Genomic DNA, 25,789 nt, shown 5'->3' on the forward strand with positions numbered 1-25,789 from the left:
CTAGAATAGTATGTAGTGTGGAGCTGATCAGTGTGTTTCTGTACTTTTCAGTGTGTTCGTGTACTGTTGCTCCTGTGAGTAAAGACATTCTTAAAAAAACCATGCACGCCTGGATCGCCTGTGTCCAAGTGCGCAACAATACCTTCTAGCATCGCAAAGGAACTCTAACTGTGGCGACTGCAGGATAACCGAGTCCTGTAACCAGAGGGAATCGGGCGACCGGTTCAGGCATCAGAAACAGAATATTTTTCTCTTGCATCGGCCCAAATCTGAAGGCAGCCTACCAGAAACGCTCCCAACGCTCTCGATGCCGATTAAATCCCCAAAACAACTCCATCATTTCAATCAGGAGAGACAAGGGAATGAAGAAAAGGGTAATTGTTTATTATGACAGACGATGTGTGATAATAAAGTTGACAGAAAGTCGTTGGCGCTTCGACTCTACGGGGAGATTTTTAATCGATGGGCATCCGCCCTGAACAGCAGCAAGATAATCCAATGGACTCCATTGGATTATCTTGCTGCACCAATGGTGGTGGTGGCTGATGATCCCACCGAGACTGGGAGGCTGAGGAGGGCTGATGAAGACAGCGCGGTGACGGTGGAGGGGGGCGGGCGTAACGGCAGCATGATATTGAAAAAGAGATGGCAGCCAGGAAGCATGTGAAAGAGAGGTCTTCCTGAATGGATCCTTCTTCCCGTCTGTCTAAGAAGTTGTTAAAGTCTGGTGCAGAAAATGACTGTTTGCATGATATGGAAGACACAAAGTGAATTCAGCAAATGAGCTCCGGAACTAAACTCTAGCAACCGGATTGCTGACCCAACTATACTCTATTTCTGCTTCTGCCTTCATAGTCATATTTGTACTTGACCTACTTCGTATATATAACCCACGTATTGGTATATTTATACTTGCTTGTCTGTCATCTGTGTGCATCTGGGTTGTGCTTCCTCTGCTGCATGCATTGATCCAATGAGTCGTGCACCAGACACAGCTCTGGCTGTGGGAGGAGACCATTATGGGTTTGCCCCCTGCTGACAACATCAATGGCGTTGTCTTCTGCCGGTCGGCTGCAGTGCAAACCCACATGATCGGGGTTTGTTGTGACTGCAGGAGATTACAACTTTGTTTGATTGTGCGTCATCATACAAAAATGTTTTCTGGTAGTTTCAGTGACTCGGAAATGGTCTCTTCTGTAAAACTAAACCCCGCCCCCCCACGTCTTTGCACCAGAGTGATGCCACGTTTGTTCAGCTGTTTCTTTTCCTGAAGAAACCCCATCAGGACTAATCCCCCCGCCGCCGACTGTGGTGGTAGACTCCAGCTCTCGGGCGTCAGATCTAAACTGTCAGGCGTAGAAGGCCCAGGCTCTCAATAATGCAACGGTTAATACCCCGGCCCTCTGTGTACACGGACCCAGCACACCCCGCTAATTTCCCCTGCTGAGAGCTGCTAACAGCCCCGCTCTTGTTCTGGTAAACGCCAGATGAAAGCGCAGCGCTGTCTGGCTTTTCCTGCTGCCGTCGAGCGGCCGCCCCGCGTCACCATTTCCCCCCTCGGCCTCGGCCACGGCGTCAAAGAGGGAGAGATGTGGGGTTGCATAAGGGATACACACACACACACACACACACACACACACACACACGCACTCCATTTCTCTCTTGTGTATCCTGAGCTCTCAGGAGGACACTGATCTGTAAGATAGAACACGTTTTTGCTGTTGCTGTGTTTTGCTGATGAACGGGAAATGTGTACAGCAGTCTCCTTAACCTCCACACACACACACACACACACACACACACACACACACACATCCCACCCACAACTCCCATCCGTTCAGACGCACATGATGCCAGTTATGCATGGCTCGCTCGGTTAGGGCAGCAGAGAGATTGCAGAAAGGGCTGAAAACGGAGATAAAGGCAATTGTTTAGGGGGAGGAGAGAGGGAAATAAGCAGAGGGCGACCGAGAGGTAGCAGCAGGGAAGTCCTTTCAAAAACTCTCAGGACTTTGGGTGCAGCTTGAAAAGAAGCAGATTGGCAGGAGGCTGTGACCCTCTCCGTCCTCTACCCCGCTGCCTATCTCTCCACCTCCCTTATACATCCAGGCCTTTCATGGGGAGTCCAGCTGGCACCGGGGCTGGGGGCTGTTGTTGCGGTACACACACACACACACACACACACACACACACAGATACACACAGTTACATCTGAGGTGGACCAGTGGAGAAGCATTTCCTGGATTGCCTGCGGCGGGCGAGATAGCTGTCCACCGGAAAAGGCACAAAGTGGCTTTAACACACACACACACACACACACACACACACACACACACACACACACACAAATTGGACCATGCAGCTCTTTGCATAAAGTAATCAGATGATCTAGTCATTGGGGGAAAGCGCTGGCACTGAGTCTCTGCCGGACATAAACCGCGGGCCAACCTCTGAACACACCCTGTGGTGAGCGATAGTGGAACACACTCTGAATCTCAGTCAAATGTATTGAGCTTTAAATTCTTGTTTCTCATTGGCCGGCACGTGTCCCTCGAAGTAACACAACCTCGAACGAAGAACAACACAGGAAGCCAAAGGACCGCTAGAAGACAGCTGACGGGTTCCCAGATGGCGCTCCTCCTCTTTCACTCTCCACACGGACCGTCCAGCTGCGTTCAGCACGCTCGAACGTGATTGGTCGATTCCACTTGGACGACAAACGGAAACCAGAACGCTTCTGGATGCCAAATTCTTGTCCCGTTGCATGTTTACGGCTGTGTATAGAAATTAGAGCGCCGTAATTAAGTGGGTGACATATCAGGATGCTTGTCTTGTTTCCTGGCCGACATGCAATGCAGCACGCAGAATGGTTTTGCTCCGTGTTCTATGAACATGTTTGACTGCATACCTCTGGAGCCTGCAGCATCCAAAGCCGTCAGCCTTTAGTGCTGGACGCCTGTGTGCTGGGCTGCACAGTGTAATTGGGAATTTGTTGCAGGAATCCTCCCCAGTCCTGCAAATGTATTCCGGCTGAGCCACCCATGCAGATACCAACCCAGGAGCTAATTACCGCATCTCTGCTCGCTTGCAAGGCTTCCTGTATGTGTGATGTGTTGCCACAGTAACTGATAGGAAATGCCCGCCCGTTTAGACTGCCGGTCACGTCCCATCTCGTCTGCACGTCTTGCTGGAGCGCGATTTAGCTTCACCTCGTTGTGAGCCCTCCGGGCCACTAAAGGGCAGCGTCTGATCGAGCGATGTTTCCGGCAACGTGTGCCGTCCTGGTGAGCGTCTCCCGTGGTGGGAGGTGTGGACGGACAGTTAAGGGAGGTTCTTGTTAACTCGATGGAGGCCGGGTATTAATGCCGTCACGCAGCCAAAAAATGCAACACGGCAGATGACCAAAAAGAAGAACAACTGTCTATGAACAAAAGTTTAAAATCCTTCAAAAAGAAGCAGTTTGTTTGATTGCGTCTCTGTTTGTCACAATTACTGCCGCTGCGTTTTGAGCATCATCAGCTGCTGATGGTTAAAAAAGCTTGAGGACAATGTTATCAATGGTGACTTTTAAATATCTCTACTCGTACTCTTATGAAATACATTTGAATAGAAAATGCGTAATTACTGATCTCTTTTCAGTGGCGTTGCTCAGCAGCTTTGGTGAATCAACATTTTGGCAGAAACACACTGAATGATTTCATGCCCGTGAGTTTTATTTCCACAGCTCAGAGATTTCCCAATGAAGTTCATCAACCTTAAAAATGATTAGCAACAAAGTGGGAGGGGGGGGCGGTCTGTGTATAATAAATGATGTCCCTGAAAATCATGAACAAAGCTGAGGAAATGAGAGCAAAAGCTCAGTTGTTGCCCCTTGGTGAGGCTGATGGGGACGCGGCCACACAGGTTACGTCTGTCATGGAGATAAGAGCTGAGGAGAGAAGCTCCAGGCTACGGCTTATCACACACACACACACACACACACACACACACACACACACACACACACACAGGGGTGTGAAGCCTTCCACGTAGAGGTGGGGAGGCTCATATCTGACCTCGGCATCAGCGGCGGTACCTTCAGTCTATTTCTCTATCTGCCTCACAGCAGGATGACCATCTGCTCAACAGATCAGCGCCTCTGGTGCGGAGCTCAGGAAAGAATGAGGGGCAAACCAAATATAAGTTGTCTGTCTGTTACATTTCTGTAGTTTATGATGAAAGCTCATTCACTATCTGAGAAAATAAACTGACCCGGGGCAATCAGAGGAAAGCAGACGGCAACCTCCCGGTCTGAAAAGCAAAGCCGATAATAAAGTGTCTTAAAGTTGCATCATCGGGGGGCGACTCCTCGTAGAATAGTCTAAGAGAAAATAACTACTTCTTCCATGACTTATTCCCTCAGTTAACATGGTCAACAGGAGTTTCGGGTCATACGTTGTTAACATTTTGATTGCCTCTTATTCAGCGTGCGGTTGTTCTTAGCTCCGCCCTCTCTTGTCCCCTCGGGTTGCAAAAAAACAAGATGGCGGCAACCAAACCTTGAATGTTGGACGGCAAATAACCAAGATGGCAACGTCCGATAAACCCAAATGGCGTCGGCCAAAATGCCGAAATCGAGACTTTAGAAGTCGACAGTCTGCAATACAACGGCTGACTCCGCAGGCTGGTGCATTATGGGTAATCGGGTAATTGGTATGTGTCTTGTCGTGCCTCGTCTGTTTTGTTTTATTATCTCAACACGATGTGACATCACAGAGCGCGATAACTACAACTGAGGCATAATTATACATAATTATAAATTATGGAGAATGCCCCAGAAATTCAGTGTTCAACTAAAACCATTAAAATTATACACCCAGTGCTTCTTTGTTTTTATTTTTATTTTTTACATTTAATAGCCATGCAGAGTAAGCATGACATAGCAAAGGTAACACTGGATGAAATATGCACAGGACCTCATGTTTGGTTTTGAACCCAAGTTATTTCCTTGTTGAAATGACTCTGGGAGATGCAGGGACTGACAGAAAGAGACCAGTGGGTGAGATAATTGGTGAATCCCAACACAAGTAATGATCAGATCTGTCTACAGTTATAGTAAGACGTAACATGGATACTAATTATCCCCGATGCCATGCACTGGGCTGAGTGTTGGTGTTTAACAGAAAGGGGGCGTGGACGCCCGCCATGTGGAAGCAATTAAAATCTAACTGATGTTTATTCTCATTCTGGGGGCCTGTGCTCTTTAAATGCGAACATTTTGTATATTGAATCAAAATTAGAATAAACAACACTTAACTGAACCCTCTGCAATTTCAGGGTTTCAGGTTTGTTTTTTAGGTTTTTTTTGCGCCCGTCACATTTCCTGCCCTTCTATGTAAACTGCACAGTTATGGCTAGAAGCAGGGATAACTCTAACATGTCTTTTGTGCAGTATACCATGGTTATAATACAATACCATATTTATAATGTATTTGACAAATATTGGAAAGTAATGGAGTCTTTATGTACCACAATTGCCCTTATTTAAATAATTTGGCCCGGGTTGGGAGGCAGGTGAAGGAGCTGCTGGTGTGCTCTTTGGGCCCATCGATGAGGAAGATCTGGGTCGTATCGAGGAAGTCAAAAAGAAATTGCGCCACTGAGCAACTTGAATAGGGATGAACGGAGCCCCGCCTCCAACGCCGTATCCATATGTCTCTCTCCATATGTCTCTCTCCATATGTCTCTCTCCATATGTCTCTCTCCATATGTCTCTCTCCATATGTCTCTCTCCATATGTCTCTCTCCATATGTCTCTCTCCATATGTCTCTCTCCATATGTCTCTCTCCATATGTCTCTCCAGGATCTGGAAAGTGAAAACTGTTTCCTGTTTTTGCGAAATTGAGAATAAAGTCATTTTGATTTGATATCACAACTTTAAGCTTTGTCTGAAACACACGGTACTGTCGGATATTTTATAAAGCAACGATATTTTTCGTCTTTACAGTTTCTGGGTCCGATAAACAGCGTAACTGTGGTGACTTGTGGGCTTCAGAGGGTTAATAACTGCTCCAACAAGCAGGAGAAGCTCCGCCCTGGTAACAACTGAAAGTAGTTTCCCTCCAGCTGTGCATGTAGAATGTGTAACTCTGTTCTCGCTGTTGGCGATTCCCCATCAGTCTGCTCTAAACCGTATTTCTGTATCGTGTCGCCCACATACTGGTCCTTGAGGAGAACTTGTGTGTTCTGTGTAGCACTGGTTGTTTGGCATTTTCAACATTCGCAACATTACATGATCTACGCTTCACTGTACTGCATGGACACATACATGCACACCTGGTGTGTGTTTGGGGCATCAGGGTGGCCTTGAGCAGAGAGAAGGTCTCATTATCGAAAGCGGCTGCGTGAGCACACCAGCAGCCGCTCGGCCTCCCGAAACACTGCAGCTCCGCTACCTCTGTGTTTCTACGCTGATAACATGTGAAATGGGATTTTGCAGGGGGTTTTTTTTCATGTAAGATTCCCTACTGACTTTGCATGGATGGAAACGCATGTTTTCTTTAAACAAATGCCAAAACTGTTTATCCTAGCCAGAAGCATTAAAAATGTCATTATTGTCAGATCTTCATTTTTCCGACGGTCCTTGAACACATCGTGCTTGACAAACGCTTTTGTCAGAAAAAGCAACCGAAACTAAGCTTCAGATTGTGATATTTCATCAAAAACATACACAGTTATTCTACATGTCTCATTTAAAATCTTGCGCTGAATAAACCGTTTGATGAAACCAGATCCTGTAAAAAAAATGAATTCTGAGCTCCTCACCACATTTACGGAGCCATGATAATTTCGGCTGAGACCAAAAGTCACGTGACAAACATTCCCTGAAACTTCGACAAAACTGCAGGCGGATGAACACAGCAGAGAGGAGAGGTTGTAAGTTGAGGTTGTAAAAATGTGCATAGCATAATATATATAACATGCGGATATATATATATATATATATATATATATATATATATATATATATATATATATATATATATATATATATATATATATATATATATATGATTGGAGTTCCCTCTCCTTCTGGCCATGCTTGTGCTGTTTCAATAGAGGTGCAGGACTTTTACATTACAGTGAGAATCAAGGCCGCCGAGAGAAAAAGTGACAGGAGCCGAAACCGCTTTGGGTTCCGAGGGAAATGAAAGCAAAGTGAAGGATAATAGAGGAGGTGGGTATTTGGGGGAATTTCCCATTCTGTATGTACATAAACAACACCTAGTTAGCACTAGGCATGTAATTGGCTTAGATTACAAAATACCTCCATAGAGCATAATACCAGTACATTTTGAAAAGTGGATGTGTTGTACGGGAACAAATTAACAGCATTAACAGAAGGGATTATGCCTTTGATTAACTGAAAATTAACAGAATATGGGTTCGAGAGGTGAAAGCGAAAGGAGTACGGAGGATGCTGGCTTCACATAATAAAAGTCTGATTGTTTTCACCAAGTCTCGTTGCAAGATTATTTTCTGGGAAGCAAGCCAAAAAATTGGTGTTACATTCTCAGCCGTTGGCGGTCCCCCCTTCTCTCTTTTTGTCCTTCAAGGCAGTAGCAGTACCCAAGACAAAGACTCAAGCTGAAAGCAGCGAGACCGCAGGAACAGAGGGCACCTTTTCAAAAAGAGACACGGCAACAGCAGCGCTTCTCTTGAACACGGGACAGGTGTAGTTCATTCGTCAAGGACTACGCTTCACCCACTGAAGCACGCAAAGCCCACCACCAGCCACAACCAAGTAAAGGATGAGATCAAGCAAAGCAAATTCAGGAGACTCATTCATATTGTGGTTCCTTTGACATAATCTATGTCACTTGTTGTACAATATATTTTTTTGACAGTTATCGGGAACAGATTTGGGGTGGATCAGCTTGAGGGAGGTTTTGAAGTTGTTCGGCGACGACCTCTAGTGGCCGCAGTAATCATGGCGGGAGTGAAGGAGGAGGTCAGGTGACGTAGCATGCTGAGCGGCACTGAGTCTGCACGGAGGAGGTCGGGGCGGATGTTTGGGTGAAACAAACGCAGGACTTTCACCCAGGAGACAACTGTTCGTGTCCACGTGACTCGTTTTGACCTTTTGAAAATGGACGTGATGCCTCAGTAACTTCTCTGGGGGAATTTCCACTCGCACTCAATGATGGTGGTCGTGACCTTCCGTCAGTCCCGTTCTCATGAAAGCGAGTCTCAGGAATCCCTTCTCACGAACTTCATCTTCAGCTGGAAGGTTGAACTGATTAAACTCATTCTTATGATGATGTTGTCGTAAACTGCAACCTGACTGGTTGGCGGAGGAAAACAACCGCCAGGCTGTAATTCTAGTGTCAACTTTTGCACACCTGTTTTAAAACAAACTTTTCCTCCACCGAACCAAACGGTTTTGTTCACGCTGACGACGTGATTAAAACTGCAGTTTGCTCCGTCTGAAGCCTTCTAATGGTCGAGAACGCAACCGGTAACCACCGTCTAATGGGCTGGTCGCTTTGCAAACTGGTTGCAGTTGACGGTTTAGAATCGTTCTTGTCATGTCGGTATTTTTATTTGACAACTGGGATGACTTTGTTGGTTAAAACATGTTTATTCTGGAAATGAGCCTCAAATTGCCAGCCTTGTCTTCACATTTCCCGACAGTGATCTCATTGGAGAGTTCCCCCCGCTGTGAATTCCAGTCCAAAAAACCCGTCTGCGGTGTATTATGCTTCCCGTCAACTAAACCTGGCCTCTGCTTTGAAATGTATCCGTCTTGTCGAACCAGAATGTATTATTGATACGCAGCCAGCAGAGCTGGAGTAAGAGCGGAGCGGTTGAGGAGGGGGCTGAGTGTTCTATGCGTGGTCTATCGTCTAAATATTTCAAAGGGAGGTGTTTCTCTACGTTCCTCGCCTGAATATTTTACACTTGGAGCCGGTGCGAGTTCGATGCAGTCATGATTTCACAGACTCCCCCCTCTCGCTGCAGCAGTCGGAGGAGAAGCGCGAGCTCATCGATGGAGCCGAGGCGCTAGGTTACCCGCGGACGCACGAGCGAGCGCGCCAATACTCGTCAAGCGCCGCATACGGTGCCCCTCCTCTGGGCTCCACCTTCCAGCTCCTCGTTTCCCTCTCTTTCAGTCATCGTGGGTCTTTTTCTCTTTTTCTGAATCCGCCCATTCAAGTTGGAACTCCTTCAGCTGCATGGCTGCAGGCATAATTATGCGTAATAGTTCACCACACACACAGAGAGCGATCTTATCGACTGCACATTACATATATCAGATATGGTCCGTGGCGCTCTGCACATACGTGGTTCCATCGCATGGCACTAATGCACACATGGTCGTTCCTGCTCATATTTGCCTCTGCACACAGATTTATGCAATCATGTGCACATTCGGCACCGGACCGATGCACAGGGATCATTCCCCCTGGCCCCCTCCGGGACTCACGGGGTCAGAGGTTAGGCGTGTTACCTGCAGTTGAAGCTTGGCCGAGGGAGCGGGCCATGATTACCTCTGTGCTGCTGCTGCTCTTTCCTCCCGCTTCCTTTTTGCAGTTCATACCCTCACACAGGTAGGGGCACCAACACTCACGCTGCTACCGACATGAGCAGGTACGGCGCGCGCGCGCACGCTATCGGAGACAAATGCATGGACACACACACACACACACACACACACACAAGGAAACCACATATCTTCAATTGTTGCTGCTGCAAGCTATTCCCTTCTGGCCTTGGCCCTGATCTCGCTCCACGCATGTGTGTCTGCGTGTTGATTTGTTTGTGTGTGTTGTGTGTGTGTTGGACCAGACAGAGCAGTCTTTTAATCTGTGTGTGTGTGTGTGTGTGTGTGTGTGTGTCTTTCAATTAGCCAGCAGGGTTTGTTCAGGGCCAGCTGGGGTCAGACTGCTATCACAATCCCCAGCTAATCCACTACGGACTGATCAATGCAGAGAGGGGGAGGAGGGGCGGGGAGGTCAGGAGGTCAGGAGGGTGTACAGGCTGTATGTTTGAGGGAGACAAATGCATAAAAGACCTTAGGCAGCACAGTAGTGTACAGCGGCTGCTCGTTTGAGGTAATTACTACTAATTACAGTTGTCTGGGAGCGTTTCATCATGTTCCCGATAAACTCTGTTGCTTTCCTTCAGCCTCCTGTGGTCGACAAGAGTATTACAACACTGAACAAGTGATCCTGAGAACAAATATAATCACTGCCAAAACAATTTATTTTGTTCCAAAGATGATTTAAAAAAAAAAAGAGAGAAATGATCCAGGCAAAACATTTCTTTTTCAACTGCTCTTCAGCCATGAACACAGTAGAGTAGCGTACATCTAGCCGAGCTAGCCGTGACACTGTGTGCATGTTTATGATTTATTCTGGCTCGAGGGCCATTGCAACTAATTTAACATTTACTCTTGCACATTTTGTTTCCTGGCAACAATATTGTTTAATTTGTATATCTTTGGTCCAATTCACACAACAACGCAGCAGCCCCAGGACTGAATAGACTTCTGGTAATGAGCGCCTTGGTGTCCATGTGCAGAAACATGAACAACCTTCATATTTGGAAGCAGCGGGGCATTGTCGCTGTCTTCATGTTTGCTTATCATCTCCGTGTCCTGATGGTTTTCAGGAGCACGGCGGGTGGGAGAGGTGGCTGGAGGAGCAGAAAGAGCAGCGGCCTTAATCCTCCACACACTGGGTCTGCTGTTCTCCTCCCTCACTGGCACCTCCCTCTTCATCCCCCTCTCCGCCGATTCTTTTTTTTTGTTGGTTGGAAGTGATCCATCTGAAACGAGCAAAGGCACGCAAGCACATATTCATTTATTCACCTCTATCCCCCCCCCCCCCCCACACACACACACACACACACACACACACACACACACTCATTCTCTCTACACTCTTGGGCCCCCTTAACCCCACACTCTCCTCCTCGCCTCTCTACGACCATCGTCTTTCACTCTCCTCTCTTCTATGGGTCCGGATGAGTCACCCGACCACAAACCTCCCCATTTAAGGGGGGGTCTTAGAGAAAGGGAGATGGATTGAGTGAGAGTGGGCGAGAGGGATGGAGACACAGAGAGGGAAGGGGAGAGGGAGGCTGATGGCGGTTTTTCAATCTGGTTTTGTTGATCAGTATCAACAGCCAAGGTCTGGATCCAATCAGCTGCCTGCACTCAGCCAAGCAGACTGAAAATATATTTGACAGTGCGCGGCACTGACACACACACACACACACACACACACACACATACACACACACACACATATGCATAAGTATCCACACGGCAGCAATGCAAATGCAGTACATAAAGCAGCGCAGACAGGCTGTAGAAGCACAAGCACTCACCAGGGTTTGGGATTATGATACATGAGTGTGCCTGATGCTCATACTGTGTGTGTGTGTGTGTGTGTGTGTGTGTGTGCGCGACCATGCATATTAGCCAGAATCTGCAAGTGGATTAATGAAGCCACAGACATGTAGGTGTGAGACTAATTACGCCAGAAGTGATGTAGCCTCTCCATCAATAACGTTCATTAAAGTACTCAACCCTCTCGAGCTGACGGCTCTGAGCCTGTGTGTGTGTGTGTGTGTGTGTGTGTGTGTGTGTGTGTGTGTGTGTGTGTGTGTGTGTGCATGAAACGACTCGTTCACACACGCGTTGAGTAAGCACCTCGGCTAGACAGATCGCCACAGATTTGCATAAAATGCTTCTTTATGTCGACACGGCCGGCTGACAAAGGCTATTTTTGATCGTTTCGAAGCAAGCGACTGAGGATGAAAAAACACGGGTGCGTCATCTCCGTCACAACTTGGCATCGTTCAAATGGCTTCCAGCTGGAGTGTCGGGGCTCGCTTAAGTCAACGAGGTAATTTGTTGAGTTCCAAATCGGCAGGGGATCAAACTTCACACCACGCATGGGTGGAACATTTTTGATCGCAAGCGTGAGATGTTTCCTCTTTTAGTCCAGCGTAGTTTGGCTACGCTGGTGGAGACATTAAGCCATTTAAAGTGCAACCAAACCCCTCATGAGGGTATTAGTCCAGGAGCCCCGTGGTGCCGCTTGTTAAGAGAACACAGACATTACTGGAATTGAAATCTTGGCTTTCCCCAAAAACCGCTCAGGAAGCGAGCCGGTAGCGAGCGACTTTGTGTTTACAGGTTCTCGGTCCCCGGGCGGTGAGCTAATACATTTGACACGCGGGGAAAATAAATCCAGAACAGAGGTGTGATTGCATCCTCAGGCAGAGATCTGGGACCAAAACCTCCTGTCTTTTATATTCCAGTTGGTTTCCACCCAGGGTGGCCCGTGCTCCTTTTGTAAACCTGGGTTTGGTTCAATCGGGCTGAGAGAACGCTCGCAGCGCATGACTGAAGCCTTCTACTTGTAATGGGATTCAAAGGCTAATTGTAGAAAACGCGCCTCGCAGACAGTTCCGGCCCCGGCATGACAGCGGTACAAGGCACCCTCTGATCCGGAGGCTCTCAACCACTTTTGAGGTCAGAGCGCTGATCTTACACGGGGCGCAGACTTTCGGAGTGCAGCTAATTATCCGGCGCCCGAGGCTGTCACACAGTCCTGTATAATCATGCGGGGGGAAAGGTAGAAAAATCTTGAGATCTGCTGGCTGTGAAGACATTTCCATTACACCCTAGGATATGTGTGTGGACTCAGGTTTTATTATTACATTTTTTATAACTGCGGCACAATCTATGCACCTGTAACAGAAAATCTAGTTGGAAATAAAAGCATTATTTCCCAGTGAACCTCCCCAAATGAACTTTGTTGTAGGTTCAAAGTCTCAAAGGTCTTGAAACTCTTTCAACGGAAGCAACTGGAGAGTTTCAATTCAAGCAGGAGGATGAAAACCAGTCCAAATAATACCAATTTTATATTACAGTGAAACCTTGGATGACGAAAGAAGAGAGTGAAAGGAACTGCTGGAGAAATAAATATTTCAAAATGAATTGAGCTGTTTGAAAAGCTCCGATTTACCTCGATGATGTCTTGAGATGGAACAACTTCTTCAGATTTAGTTCAGGATGCTCCATTTTGCAGCAGGCACACCAGTCGTAGCCAAGTATCCTCTTTGTTTTAATGGTTGCCACCTCGCTGCACGGCTAACGCTAACGCATTGCTTCCACTTAGCTCTGTGTACGTATGCTAGTCAACCGGAAGTCCCTCCGTTCCCATGGGACTCTGCGTATTCTGTGTGTGATTCTTTTTTGTTTTTTGTGCCGGAGTTTGCCTTAAGTTCGTTGAAAGATGTGAACTTTTGCGGCCGAATTTGGACACGGTACAGTTTGGTACGTACTCCGTTTTTAGGGTCATGTTTCGGTACAACCGGGAAAACAAAGAAAAAGCAATAACCCTTTTTTTCAAAAATAGTTTTTAAAATGATTACCCGTCAACAGCCCTTTAGCCGTCGTTCTAACTTGAACAGTTAAGGCTCTCAAACTCGCACAGATACAGTTTCACACAGTTGCATTGAGCTTTATTAACATGGCTAAACCTACTAGCATGCTACAGCTCAGCAACGCACAGAATTACGTTTCTGAGTGTACGAGTGTGTTTGCCTCCCGGCTGATAAAAAAGAACAGGAGTCACTTCAGATACCGTTACATCTGTGTGTGGCACATGGCCAAGTCACCTAGCTAGATAGCACCTAGCTAGCTAGCGTTGGCGATTGAAACGAGAAATGCAGTTCGTTGGGACACTAAACTAAACGGCGCTACGACAAATCTCCATATTAATTTACAAAATGACAAACATCTTGTGTGTAATTCAGTATATATTTATTCCTACTTTTCTATAGCCGTTGACTATCATACATATTTATTTCCAAAACCGAAAGGGGAGGGACCTCTCCTATCAATTGGGCTCTGACCTGATCTGACCCTGTGTAAGTGGGTGTTCACGTACTCAACATCATTATCCAGTCCTGTTGCTCCCATTTAGTTTCCCTTGCAGTGTGTGTGGTTTTTTTATGGCCGAGTTTTACAACCGTACAGTTAATCTGTGCTCGGTAAACCTCCTGGCAGGGTGTTTATTCCCTCCGAGGCCTTGCATTCCTGTGCCGTTGTGTCAGAGAGGGATTTTTACTGTCTGTGTGTGTGTGTGTGTGTGGGTGGGTGTAAGAAAAAAAAGAGAAGGTGTCCAGCACATTCAGGTTGTGCGCTAATGCACATCACTGTCAAAAGCTTGTCAAAATTGAGTTATGGTTCTTCTGTATGTTGGCTGTCTCCGGTGTGCGTATACACGAGCGCATGATGTGCATCACGTACATGTTTGTGCATTTACACTTCATCTGAGGGTCGTGACTAAGGTGAGTGGGGGAAATTGTCTGTGGAGTGTTTGTGTGTGTTTGAGTCATTTATTGCGCGTTCGTATAAGCGCCTGTGTGCGCAGCAGCTGGATGTTAAATGAGCGTGGTGCTGGAAGAGGAAGGTCGGCAGCCACTCGGGGAAACCTCCTGAAGTTCATAACCCCTGCAGGGTGCCGCAGAATGGGAAGAGCTTAATTAGGTGTGTGTGTGTGTGTGTGTGTGTGTGTGTGTGTGTGTGTGTGTGTGTGTGTGTGTGTGTGTGTGTGCCTCTTGTAAGTTCGACGGTGTGTTTTCTGCGGGAAAAATATGTTTGAACAAAAAGCAATGCAGATGAGCTTTCAAGGTGATGAAGGGGTAATGAGCTTGAAAGAGATGAGATCAGCCACTTTATCTCCATTTCCATGCATCTAGCTATCCGTCATCTCTCCATCCATTCTTGTATCCAAACCCCCTTCTCCTTTCCGTCTGTCTATGCTCTGTAGTTTTCATCCCATCTGCTTCTGTGTCAGAAAGCCTCCATTTAAAACCCTGAGGGTCTCTGAGGAGACGGCTTTTTACATTTCCCTCTCTCTCTCTTTCTTTTCATCAGAGTTCATACGGTCATGGAAAACCTGGAAGAGTCATGGAATTTTAAAATGTTTATGTCCTTGTAAAAAATAAAATCCCAAAAGTTTTGGAAATATGTTATATTCATGACTTTCATTTACTGAGTCATTTGCTGAGTTTGAAATAATTAATATGCTTTTAAAAGAAAGACGCTCAAAATTTAAGCAGGCATACATACAGGCATCTATATAGATGTTTATTCTTTTAATCAAACTATTGCCTCATTCATTTGTCATTTAAGGTTTACTGTATGCTTTGTGTTCTCATTGTTAGTTTAAATACTACATGTTATCACTTTTTCATGTTTACACCCAGATTTCAAAGGTTTCAGAGGTCTAAAGTCATGGAAATCATTGGTCAAAATGTGTATGAACCTGTTTCATGTAGTTTACAGTTTCGTTCTGTCTTTCTTTTTTTCCCTTCGTTTTTACCACCCTCTGATTATTTCCTCGCTGATGAAAAGTGAGGGGGGAGATGAAACGCACCGGCTAGAGTCTGTGATGCAGAGACAGAATTGAAGATGATTTCGGCAGGACATTTCCTCCCCCTTGCTGTGGCATGGAGGGGTTGAGGAAATGATTGAGATCGTCATGGAAACACCGGTGGTTGGATGGTCGGTGGGGGTCGGAAATATTGTGCGTGTCTTAAGATCAGGGATCAGGGCTAATTAAACAAACTGTGTGTGTGTGTGTGTGTGTGTGTGTGTGTGTGTGTGTGTGTCTGCAAGTGTGTCTGTGTCATCGAGGGTAATTAAGCAAATTGTGTGTCTGTGTATTACAGCTTATCCGTGTGTGAGTGAATGGAGATAATTCTAGAGCATTAATCATTTAGTGTGTGTGTGTGTGTGTGTGTGTGTGTGTGTGTGTGTGTGTGTGTGTGTGTGTGTGTGTGTGTGTGTGTGTGTGTGTGTGTGTGTGTGTGTGTGTGTGTTGGTATTCAAACAGGACATAAAGAGAACCTGAATGTTTTTCATTACAGCGCAACAATTAGTGGACCAACGGCGGCATGAAGACCGACTGAAAGCCTCTTCAAATGGTACTTCATTACGTCTTTAATGTGATTCATTTAAAACCAAACCCTTAACTGTAAACCAATGTCACGGACACCGGCAGGTGCATTTTGTGCCTCGTTTGCGGAAACAAATGACGCTGTTGAACAAATGTAATGAAAAAAATGCAGAAAGTTCCGGGTTGGTTGTGTCTGCTGAGTTTGCTGCTGCGTCACGCAAAAGCGTGAGCTGTGCACTGTGAGGATGCATGAAAGAAACATTTGGTTTCACTGTGTTGTGGTGGAAAGAGGAGACTTTTAGAGAAAAGGGTTTTTCATGCTGCACACTTCTAGGAACAGCTGTTATATTTGGCAGAAAGTGAGCCTGAGATAGAACCGGGTTATGGAAAAACTGGAAAAATCAGGAAAATCTGACTGGCAAGTCAGTGTTGGGTTACGTAGGAAAGCTGAGCATGACGACTACAAACCGCCAGCCTGTCAGTCCTTTAAAGGCCTGGTGGCTCCAGATGTTTTCTGCTCAATATTTAGTGCTCGAAGCTTGGTGACTTGGCGAATATACCCGCTGGACTGGTTTCACAACTGTAGCCAGCTGGGACAAGCTAGCAGCAGCTCCAGGGTTTTATCCTTGTGTTTGTAGAACGATGCTTTGTGTTTGAGTGAAGCGTGTACAAGCATGCACGTGTGAGGAGGGAAAGAAATGATCCGACCCAACCTGTACTAGTACCGCTCTTTGTCTCACTATTGTGCAATTACACTGAGGGGAAATGTACAGTATTTACCCGTTTAAATAGCTCCTTCTACCTGAAACCTCTCCTCAGTGTACCTGGTGTATACCTTTAAGGGCCCGGACTCACTTTGCCATAGTCTGATTTAAAAAGACACGGCCTGCTCCTGGAACTCGGCACAGTGATCGTCATTCAGGAATAAATGCTAATCTTGATGGTCAGAAGCTGCATAAGTACCTGTTTCTGCACGCTATCATCCGCTGGATAATTGTGACCCATTATCTTCTTTATTGACGGATGTCCTTCAGTCGGGCCTTGCGCGTCGTGTGCACCTGCCTGGGGGTAAAAATAGATATTTCTGAAAGTCAAAATCCTTAAAAATGGACCTTGTTTCAAGTCAACAGTAAAAAAAAATGCTTCGGCATGCTGTGTTAGTTTATTGTGGAACCCTCTTCCTACTGGACGTGTGGTGTTCCAGTCTGCGTTGCCTCCAGGCGCTTTTAACCCGCCGTGATAACATTTAGCCTCGGCCTCACCTCCTCTTTATTTTTTTCATTTATTATTGGCGCAGTATGACGTGACAAGAAATTGGATGCTGTTGTAATATACAGGACCTTAAAGTTGGGTTGGAATTACAATAGCCTGTTTTACCCTTTTAGATCACATCCAGGTCACATTGTGCTACAATATATGCAAATACATTACCAAAAACTATTTATTTGTATTTTTATGTCAAAATCCAATAGTTTTTTTCTTCTTAAAAACAGAATTTAATTTTTTTTTTCAACTATCTGCAACTCTTTATCGTGTTACATTCTAACCCCGCCCAATTTTTTTGCGGACCAATCAAATGCAAAGGTTTCCCTGGAGATATGTCACAGTACAAATCTAAAGACGCCATTAGGAAAAGTACAGTAAATGGACTGTACTTGTACATCTCTTTTCTAGTCTTTCGACCACTCATCATGTCATCATTCACCCATTCACACCCATTAATTCCCATTCATACACTGATGGGAGGGGCTACCATGCAAGGTGACACCTGCCCATCAGCAGTAACCAACATTCAAACATCGTAGGCACAGCTACGGGAGTCATTTGGGGTTAAGTGTCTTGCCCAAGGACACATCGACATGGACTAGCGGAGCCGGGGATCGAACCGACGATCCTCTGATTGAAGGATGATCCTGCTCTGCCACAGTCGCCCAGTACAGTATAACAGTTTGTATTGATTAAGTTTAGCCAGTTTTTGTGACATGACATGTGAGATCGTGTGAGGTATGTTTGTAACGAAGATGGCTAATGATTAATGACAACAGCAAAAGAGAGAAGGAAAAATAATGATGAAAAGTGAGTGATATCAGGCAAGGCAACATTATTTGTAAAGCATATTTTTTCATCGAGAAACTCAATGTGCTTTACATTTAAAGAGGCATAAAAATGGAGCCCATTCCACACAGTAGGTGGTGGTCTTAGTCTTGTGGCGTTGCAGATTGATCGTCCATCGCGGTATCTCTGGCTAACTGGATTTTCATTACATTGATGATTCCACTTGTGTTATTGTTGTCTTCCCCTTTTTTGCCTTTCCCCCTGTTCATTCATGGCTCTACATCTCAAGATGAACACACAAGTTTGAAGCGCATGGAGGTTATTTCTACCCACAAAGCAGAATAGAGCTTTTATTTGCAACACACGTACGGAGTTCTTTCTGAGGCAAAGATAAACCAAAGGTCAAATGTGTTTAAAGCACAGATAAGCAACACACTATCAACAAGTGGTAACCATTTATCATACATTTGCATCCAATTTATGGAGATGTTCCATCTGTGCCTGTGGCACTGGTTTGAATTAGAAAGGAGATATTGACAAGTAAATGTTCAGCCAGCCTGAAACAGAACGCCTTTCTGCGCTGATGATGATGATGATGATGATGATGATGTGGTGCTTCTGCTCCTTGTTTGCTAGATGGGGGGAAAACATATTTATTTTCTGAGTGCAAGATGTTCACCGCCGATTCATGATCATGGCATTCATAATCCTGGAAGGTCAGCACGTTAGCTAAGTACAGCTAGCTCTCACCTGAAGAGCTGAACGGCTGGTAAGAAACTCTCGACTCGGCTCACAAGCTAAAGAAATACTTTTGTAATATCTCTTGATTTCATTCACCGCACTGTATCCAGGGGAGTATTTTCTTTTTATACAAGGCTCATTTGTGACCTAAGAAAATAAAAGTGATAACTGCGGCTCTTGGTAAACTATGTGCATGAGGTGGGCCTCAGGAGCAGGTCTCGTTTGGAAAAGAGGTTTGTATGTCCCGGGTTAAAGGTTGGCCTACTTATGCGGGAGACACTCGCACCTGCGAGCATTCTTCGAGAACGTGCCCCAACCGCTGACCTTCGTCAACACTTCAACAGTTCCTTGCATTTTCAGGAACCTGCTCATCTTTGTGTGGGAGGGGTTGTTTGTATTTCCTAGATGCACATGGCTCTACAGGTCAAAAAGCAGCTGAAACCAACATTTCTATTCTCCGTGCAATCCATTGCAATAATGGAATTATTGAGAAAACGTAATGAGCCCAATGGGAGATCCAGAAGCTCGCTGTTCCTAAACATAAAAAAAAATGGCATATTTGATTTAATGCAGAAAGTGGACTCCCCTCTTTGTGAGGGAGAGATGTTTCATCCTTTCCGTTTTGTCTTCAAGACAAGGTGTTGGGGATATTTTGTTTTAGATGTCTTTGACCGGAAGTTTAATGAGGATTCCCGCTGTGGAGCTTTTCAAGTCACTGCTTGTGGCTTATTATATGATGTATTCAAAAGCAGCACTGTGTTTTCAGGGCAGATTTCCAGTATGTGAGAATGATGCAAAGACGGAGGGGTGGGGAAGGAGAGGGGTGGGGAAGGAGAGAGGTGGGGAAGGAGAGAGGCGGGGAAGGAGAGAGGCGGGGAAGGAGAGAGGCGGTGAAGGAGAGGGGCGGTGAAGGAGAGAAGTGGTGAAGGAGAGCGGCGGGGAAGGAGAGAGGCGGGGAAGGAGAGAAGTGGTGAAGGAGAGCAGTTGTGAAGGAGAGCAGTTGTGAAGGAGAGAGGCGGGGAAGGAGAGAAGTTGTGAAGGAGAGGGGCGGCGAAGGAGAGAGGTGGCGAAGGAGAGAGGCGTGGAAGGAGAGGGGCGGTGAAGGAGAGAAGTGGTGAAGGAGAGAGGCGGGGAAGGAGAGAGGCGGGGAAGGAGAGAGGCGGTGGAGGAGAGAGGCGGTGGAGGAGAGAGGCGGTGGAGGAGAGAGGCGGTGAAGGAGAGAGGCGGTGAAGGAGAGAGGCGGTGAAGGAGAGAGGCGGGGAAGGAGAGAAGCGGTGAAGGAGAGCTGTTGTGAAGGAGAGAGGCGGGGAAGGAGAGAGGCGGGGAAGGAGAGAAGTTGTGAAGGAGAGGGGCGGCGAAGGAGAGAGGTGGTGAAGGAGAGAAGTGGTGAAGGAGAGAGGCGGGGAAGGAGAGAGGCGGGGAAGGAGAGAGGCGGTGGAGGAGAGAAGTGGTGAAGGAGAGAAGTGGTGAAGGAGAGAGGCGGGGAAGGAGAGAGGCGGGGAAGGAGAGAGGCGGTGGAAGGAGAGGGGCGGTGAAGGAGAGAAGTGGTGAAGGAGAGAGGTGGTGAAGGAGAGAGGCGTGGAAGGAGAGGGGCGGTGAAGGAGAGAAGTGGTGAAGGAGAGAAGTGGTGAAGGAGAGAGGCGGGGAAGGAGAGAGGCGGGGAAGGAGAGAGGCGGTGGAGGAGAGAGGCGGTGGAGGAGAGAGGCGGGGAAGGAGAGAAGTGGTGAAGGAGAGAAGTTGGGAAGGAGAGACGGTGAAAGAGAGAGGCAGGGAAGGAGAGAGGTGGTGAAGGAGAGAGGTGGTGAAGGAGAGAGGCAGGGAAGGAGAGAGGCAAGAGATTATCGAGATTTCATCATTGCATGCCTCTTTTAAGCCTTTACACACAGTGTTTTGTCCTTGTGATTAATTCAAACATGAATATATCTTTCCACAAAGAACACAAATATTACGCTGAGAAGAAGCAACGTAGCTTGTTATCCCGGTGTAACAGGCCATAGTATACCCCCAGTCCGGACTATACCCGGGGTTAAAGGGGCCTAGGATAGATTACACCCTGGGTATATTATGGCCGAGGCCAATTCATACCCCTCAAGCCAGATTATACCCCCATGATGTCAGTAGTGTTGAGTGATATACACAATAATTACTTAATTTTTCAACATTTTATTGGGGGTTCAGCTTTTTCAAGTAAGTTAAGTGAGAAAGCTAAGTGACTTCAATCTTAAAACTCTAAAACATACACTGTTATTACTTCAATCAGAAAAACTGAAAAAATATTAGACTTCTACAAAGATTACTACGTCCTGAAACTTCAACTTCAAGACTAGCAAGTCCTTGCTACAATATGTTCAAAGTTAAACACTTTTTAACTTGGACAATGGCGGCGCAGACCAGATCCATTCCTTCTGTTTTTCCCTTTCACAATAAAAGCTTTAGACATATCATATCCGAAAATGATTATTACACATTTTTGTGTCGTGTATTTGTCACCGCCCCCACCATGTAAATAAGTAGATTTGCTTTCCTCTCTCTCTCTCTCTCTCTCTCTCTCTTTCTCTCTCTCTAAACCACTCTAACTCTTTCCACCTTCCTTGCATCCACATGTCCCAAATCTTCTCAGTTAGATTATCCCTATCGCAGTGAATGTCACCGAGTAGTAATGGATAGTTTTCATGGGGTTCTCGTTCTCTCTCTCTCTCTCTCTCTCTCTCTCTCTCTCTCTCTCCTTTCCTCCCTCCCTCCCCTAATCTCCTCCATGTACATGACACTAATGCAGAGACCGATATAAGCTCCTCTGCCTCTCTCTTTGACATTTATCACCGTGCTTCTTAATGCAGGCAGCCTGCTGCTGTTGATGAGAACTAAGGATGACAAGCGTGGCCTATTTTCTTGCTAACGATAGCCTCCCTGCTTTTTTTTGTCACCCCCCCACCGAAAAATAATGTGTTCACAGAGCAGTGTTTACCAAAGCGCTCCATTGGGACGGGTGGTGCGGATGTGACACTGACGTTGATCATGCTCCCGGCACATTTTTGTCAGAGCTAATCCACCATCCATTACTGTTTTAGATTGTAATAAGTGATGTCAGGAAACGCCTGCACAAAGCTTCTATCTGATAAGATGCATTTTTTCCTACTGTGCATAGATGTATTTATAGCCCTAACCCATGTCATATGGGGTCACGGTGAACTCGCTCCCACTCTGTTTACCTAATGGACCTGTTCGACAGGGCAGTAACAATAAGTCGGTGTCAAAGTCTCACCTGATGTTATATTAAAAGATACTTGCCATGCCTTTCAAGAAATATTTAGACATTCTGGAAAATAACCTTCATCGCTTTTTTTTTGTTGCCAGGAGTAAGAGCAAGTTGAGATTCATATCAGTCTCATGTCTTAAAATTAACATTGTCTTAACATTAAGTATGGAGCTGGAACCGGGAGGCTTAGCTTACTTTTGCAAAAAGAAAAGAACAAGGAGCCAGCCAGACAGCCTGGCTCTGTCCAAAGTTCAACACTACGACTCCCAGCACCATGAAAGCTCACTGACTGGCACGTTAGTACCTGGTTGTTTAAACAATAAATAGTGGTTTTACAGAGAATTATGTGCTGTTTTTTTCTTCCTATCTTCTTATCTGCAAAAAAGCAAACAAACATATTTCCTGAAATGTCAAACTTCCTGGAAATGTGTTTCTGATAGAGGAAGCAGAGTGGCCAGTGTGCTCCATCAGAACTGCTAGTTGGACGGTTGAATAGCTTTGGAAACGCCCAACCCGCCCACACACCTTTTCAGTGTGCGACCATCTTTGGAACATAGTCACCTCACCCTGTGATTGGTTGAGTTGAGAAAAGAGACCATGGGTTTGGCCCCAGCTCTTTGTTTTGTTTTGTTTTGTGTCATTTTTCAACCGAGTGCAACTCAACAGTGTAGGTCGTTGGGAACTGATTAGTTCTCAACACTATTGGTCCCCAACACGGAGACTTTGTACGAATCCCTTCTTCTTTTGTATAACTTGGCCCATAGAGTTAAGACTGAAGGCCAAGTAAAAGCCTTCTAGCTACAGGTCCTTCGGGATTGGTCTCATTCGAATAGTCCTTTTTGGTTAGGAACCTTCCTAACTGAGTGAAATGACCCGGAAGTATTAGTAGGAGTCGAATTCTCTAAACGCAAAGGAAAGGAGCTTCATGCTTCCTAACTTATCTCCTTTAGCATAGGAAACATTGGACCTTCCTTTACGAAAGGAAAGGAGATAATGCCGACCCACAATTCCTTGCAGCGACAACTTTTAAAGTGACGTATCATTCGGCCGTTCACGAGAACGATCATGACCGACAAACGCAGATCATGTAAATAACCGTTGCTATAACTTGGAAATACTTTCAATAATCTGTTAAACCTGCTGGCAAACTACGGACGTAACGTTGCTGAAAACTACTGTAAAGTGATCAAACTGCTGTAAAGTGATCAAACTGACGTATTTGATATTCTCTCTGGTGTTGTACTGTAGCTCATTATTTTATTTGACTTCAGTTACAGAAGCTTTAATGAAAGAGTTAAACTGGACGAGCTCTTCAGTCTGGGTCATGTTTGTGATTATCATCTTTTTAATCAACTACATTATAATAAAACATATCAAGTCAACACGAGTTGTGTGGTGTTTCATAAACTGTTGTCTGCATATTTTTATAATCAGATTATAATCTGAATATAAACCGTAACAACATAAAGGGAGATGAGACACACACATATGTGTCTCATCTCCCTCATATATGACACACATCGTTAGTGTGATAGATAACGTATTTAATTCAGCATGTTTGAAACTGAACAAAGAGACAGTTTAGTAGCTTTGTACTGTGAAAAATATGTTGGTTTCACTTTCATATTCCTTCGTTCATTTCTATTCCAACCTCGTTAATAAAGTAATACTTTGAACCGGGTTGTTTATGTCGTCTACATGACCCAACACTGTAAGAAGACACGGACAAAGTATTTAAGATGTGCTATACTGGAGTCTGAGATGGACTACACCGTTGTAGTTTCAAAGCTGCAGACAGACCGACGTCACTAACATGCGCCTGCCGTTGCATCATAACTGCGTCGCTTAGTGAAAGTGGAGTCGGATTCTTTAAACACCGCGGTTGACTTTTCCTAACTCCTCATGAACTCTCCTTCCCATCTTTCTTTAACCCTGTGATGTTTCCACAAAGGTTAAGGAAAAGTGGTTAGGGTTAGACATTAGGAGGTAATGATTTGACAGTTCGACTGCAGTGTCTGTGTCTTCCTGCGACGGAGTTTCTGTGAAAGTGGGCGAGCTTTACCCAGCATGCAGTTCGGCAGTGTAATTTTATAAATATACAATTATCAGTGTTGTTTATGTGTCCCAAACTGTTGTGTCGTGATGTTTTACCCTGTTAAAGAGTGTTAGTTGTGGGTTATTAATTGTTGTTATACAGTTAGAAACCATGACTCTGAATACACGTAATACAATGAATAGCAACAGTAACAGTTGTTACGGCTAAGCACCGGTTTGGCGGTACATGAAAAATTCATACCTTACGGAAATTTGAAACCGGTTATACCGCACACCCCTACATGGAAGTCTGTTTTTCTGGATTCTGAATGTGTAGTTTGGCCCTAGTTAGCCACTAATTTGTGGATAGCAGCTAATTACTTTCTTTACACGTGATCACTTCTCTGAGAGATCCGTTATCATCCTCCAGCTTTGGACTTTGAGATTGGAGAGAAATTGTGCTACTTATGCATGTGGTCCATCATTTATTGAGAAAAATAAACCAGCCAACCGTAATGGATCGTTGAAGGAGTATTGTCTCTCCAGAAGGATAGGATTTTTTAAGCACTTGATTAATGGAAGTGCAACAGCCACCCACCACAAAGGGCCATTATTCAGCTGCCTCTCACACAGGCGTTTGACGAATACCCCAAATGCCTAAAATATAAACGGCACAACAAATATAAATAAAAAATGTTGGCTCGCACATTGTGTTTCCCTGCCAGTCTGTAAGTTTGCGGGGAGAGAAAAACTAGGACAGGCAGAGTTGGATGCATCATCTTTAATGCCTTCTGCCACTTCAATTGGATATCACCAGACACTGTCCCCGTATTTAGACATCATATCCTGTCCCAAGAGCCCCGCCTGGTTTCGCCCCAACCCGTCTGTCTCACCCTGGCATAACCCTCCGGCATCCCCCATGTAGGACCAGACCATGACGCCGTTTGAAATCGAACTGATACCTCTCCTTTTCTGCTCATCTATTCTCCTCCACCGAAACCTCCCCTTACTTCTCTTTCATGTCTTATCTCATCTCTGCATTTTTTTTATCTTACGCCCCTCTTTATATGTGACCCCCCCCTCACCCCAACTGGTTTTGTTAACACACCTCTTACTCGCCAGCACCGTACAGATTATTATTTGATGTCCGAAGCGATTCCCTCGGTGGTGCTGGCCGGGCACGTAACCCCACACAGTGCTCATTTCAGCCAAGCTCAGATTGTTTGATTGGCATTCACCGCTGTGTTTGCCAGGAGCGCTGGCAGAACCTCGCTGTTATTTGCATAAAACAAGAAAGGGTTCAAATTTCCCTGCTGCTGCCCTTGCTGCATCCCCCGAAGAAAAATCAGCATGGCATTCACACACACACACACACACATACACACACACACACAAAAGACACATTAGCTGGCCTGCTGAAGATCTGCACTCCAGGCTCAGTGCTTCTCCTTGCCTGGTTTTACACTTTCTTTTCTGGTCGCTTTTGAGCCCAGCGTGAATTCACGCGTACAAATCCCACACTATCTGAGCCCGACCTCTTTTTCTGTCTCGTAGTCCTGCAGAGAATCCTCTTATAAATGTCCCGGCATGGGTCTTGCTCCGCAGTGTGAAACTCTTTTATTTTTTTACCTCTGTGCGCCGCTGATCAGCGAGATCTGGACTCGGTTGCCGGGCTTGACGGCGGGCGATCACTCGGCCCTGTGGTTTTGACTTACTGAGCCATAAGAGCGGCATGGG

At 45.7% G+C, this 25,789-nt stretch overlaps 1 protein-coding gene across 1 annotated transcript in view; it reads left to right on the forward strand.

Annotated features, from left to right (window-relative positions):
• Positions 1-25,789, forward strand: part of pvrl2l (PVR cell adhesion molecule related 2 like) — a gene marked incomplete at both ends in the record, with an annotated part of 172,389 nt that overhangs the window by 145,229 nt on the left and 1,371 nt on the right. The gene's annotated exons all lie outside the window — the stretch shown is intronic.

Source organism: Taurulus bubalis, assembly GCF_910589615.1.
Source record: "Taurulus bubalis genome assembly, chromosome: 16".
Lineage (NCBI taxonomy): Eukaryota > Metazoa > Chordata > Actinopteri > Perciformes > Cottidae > Taurulus > Taurulus bubalis.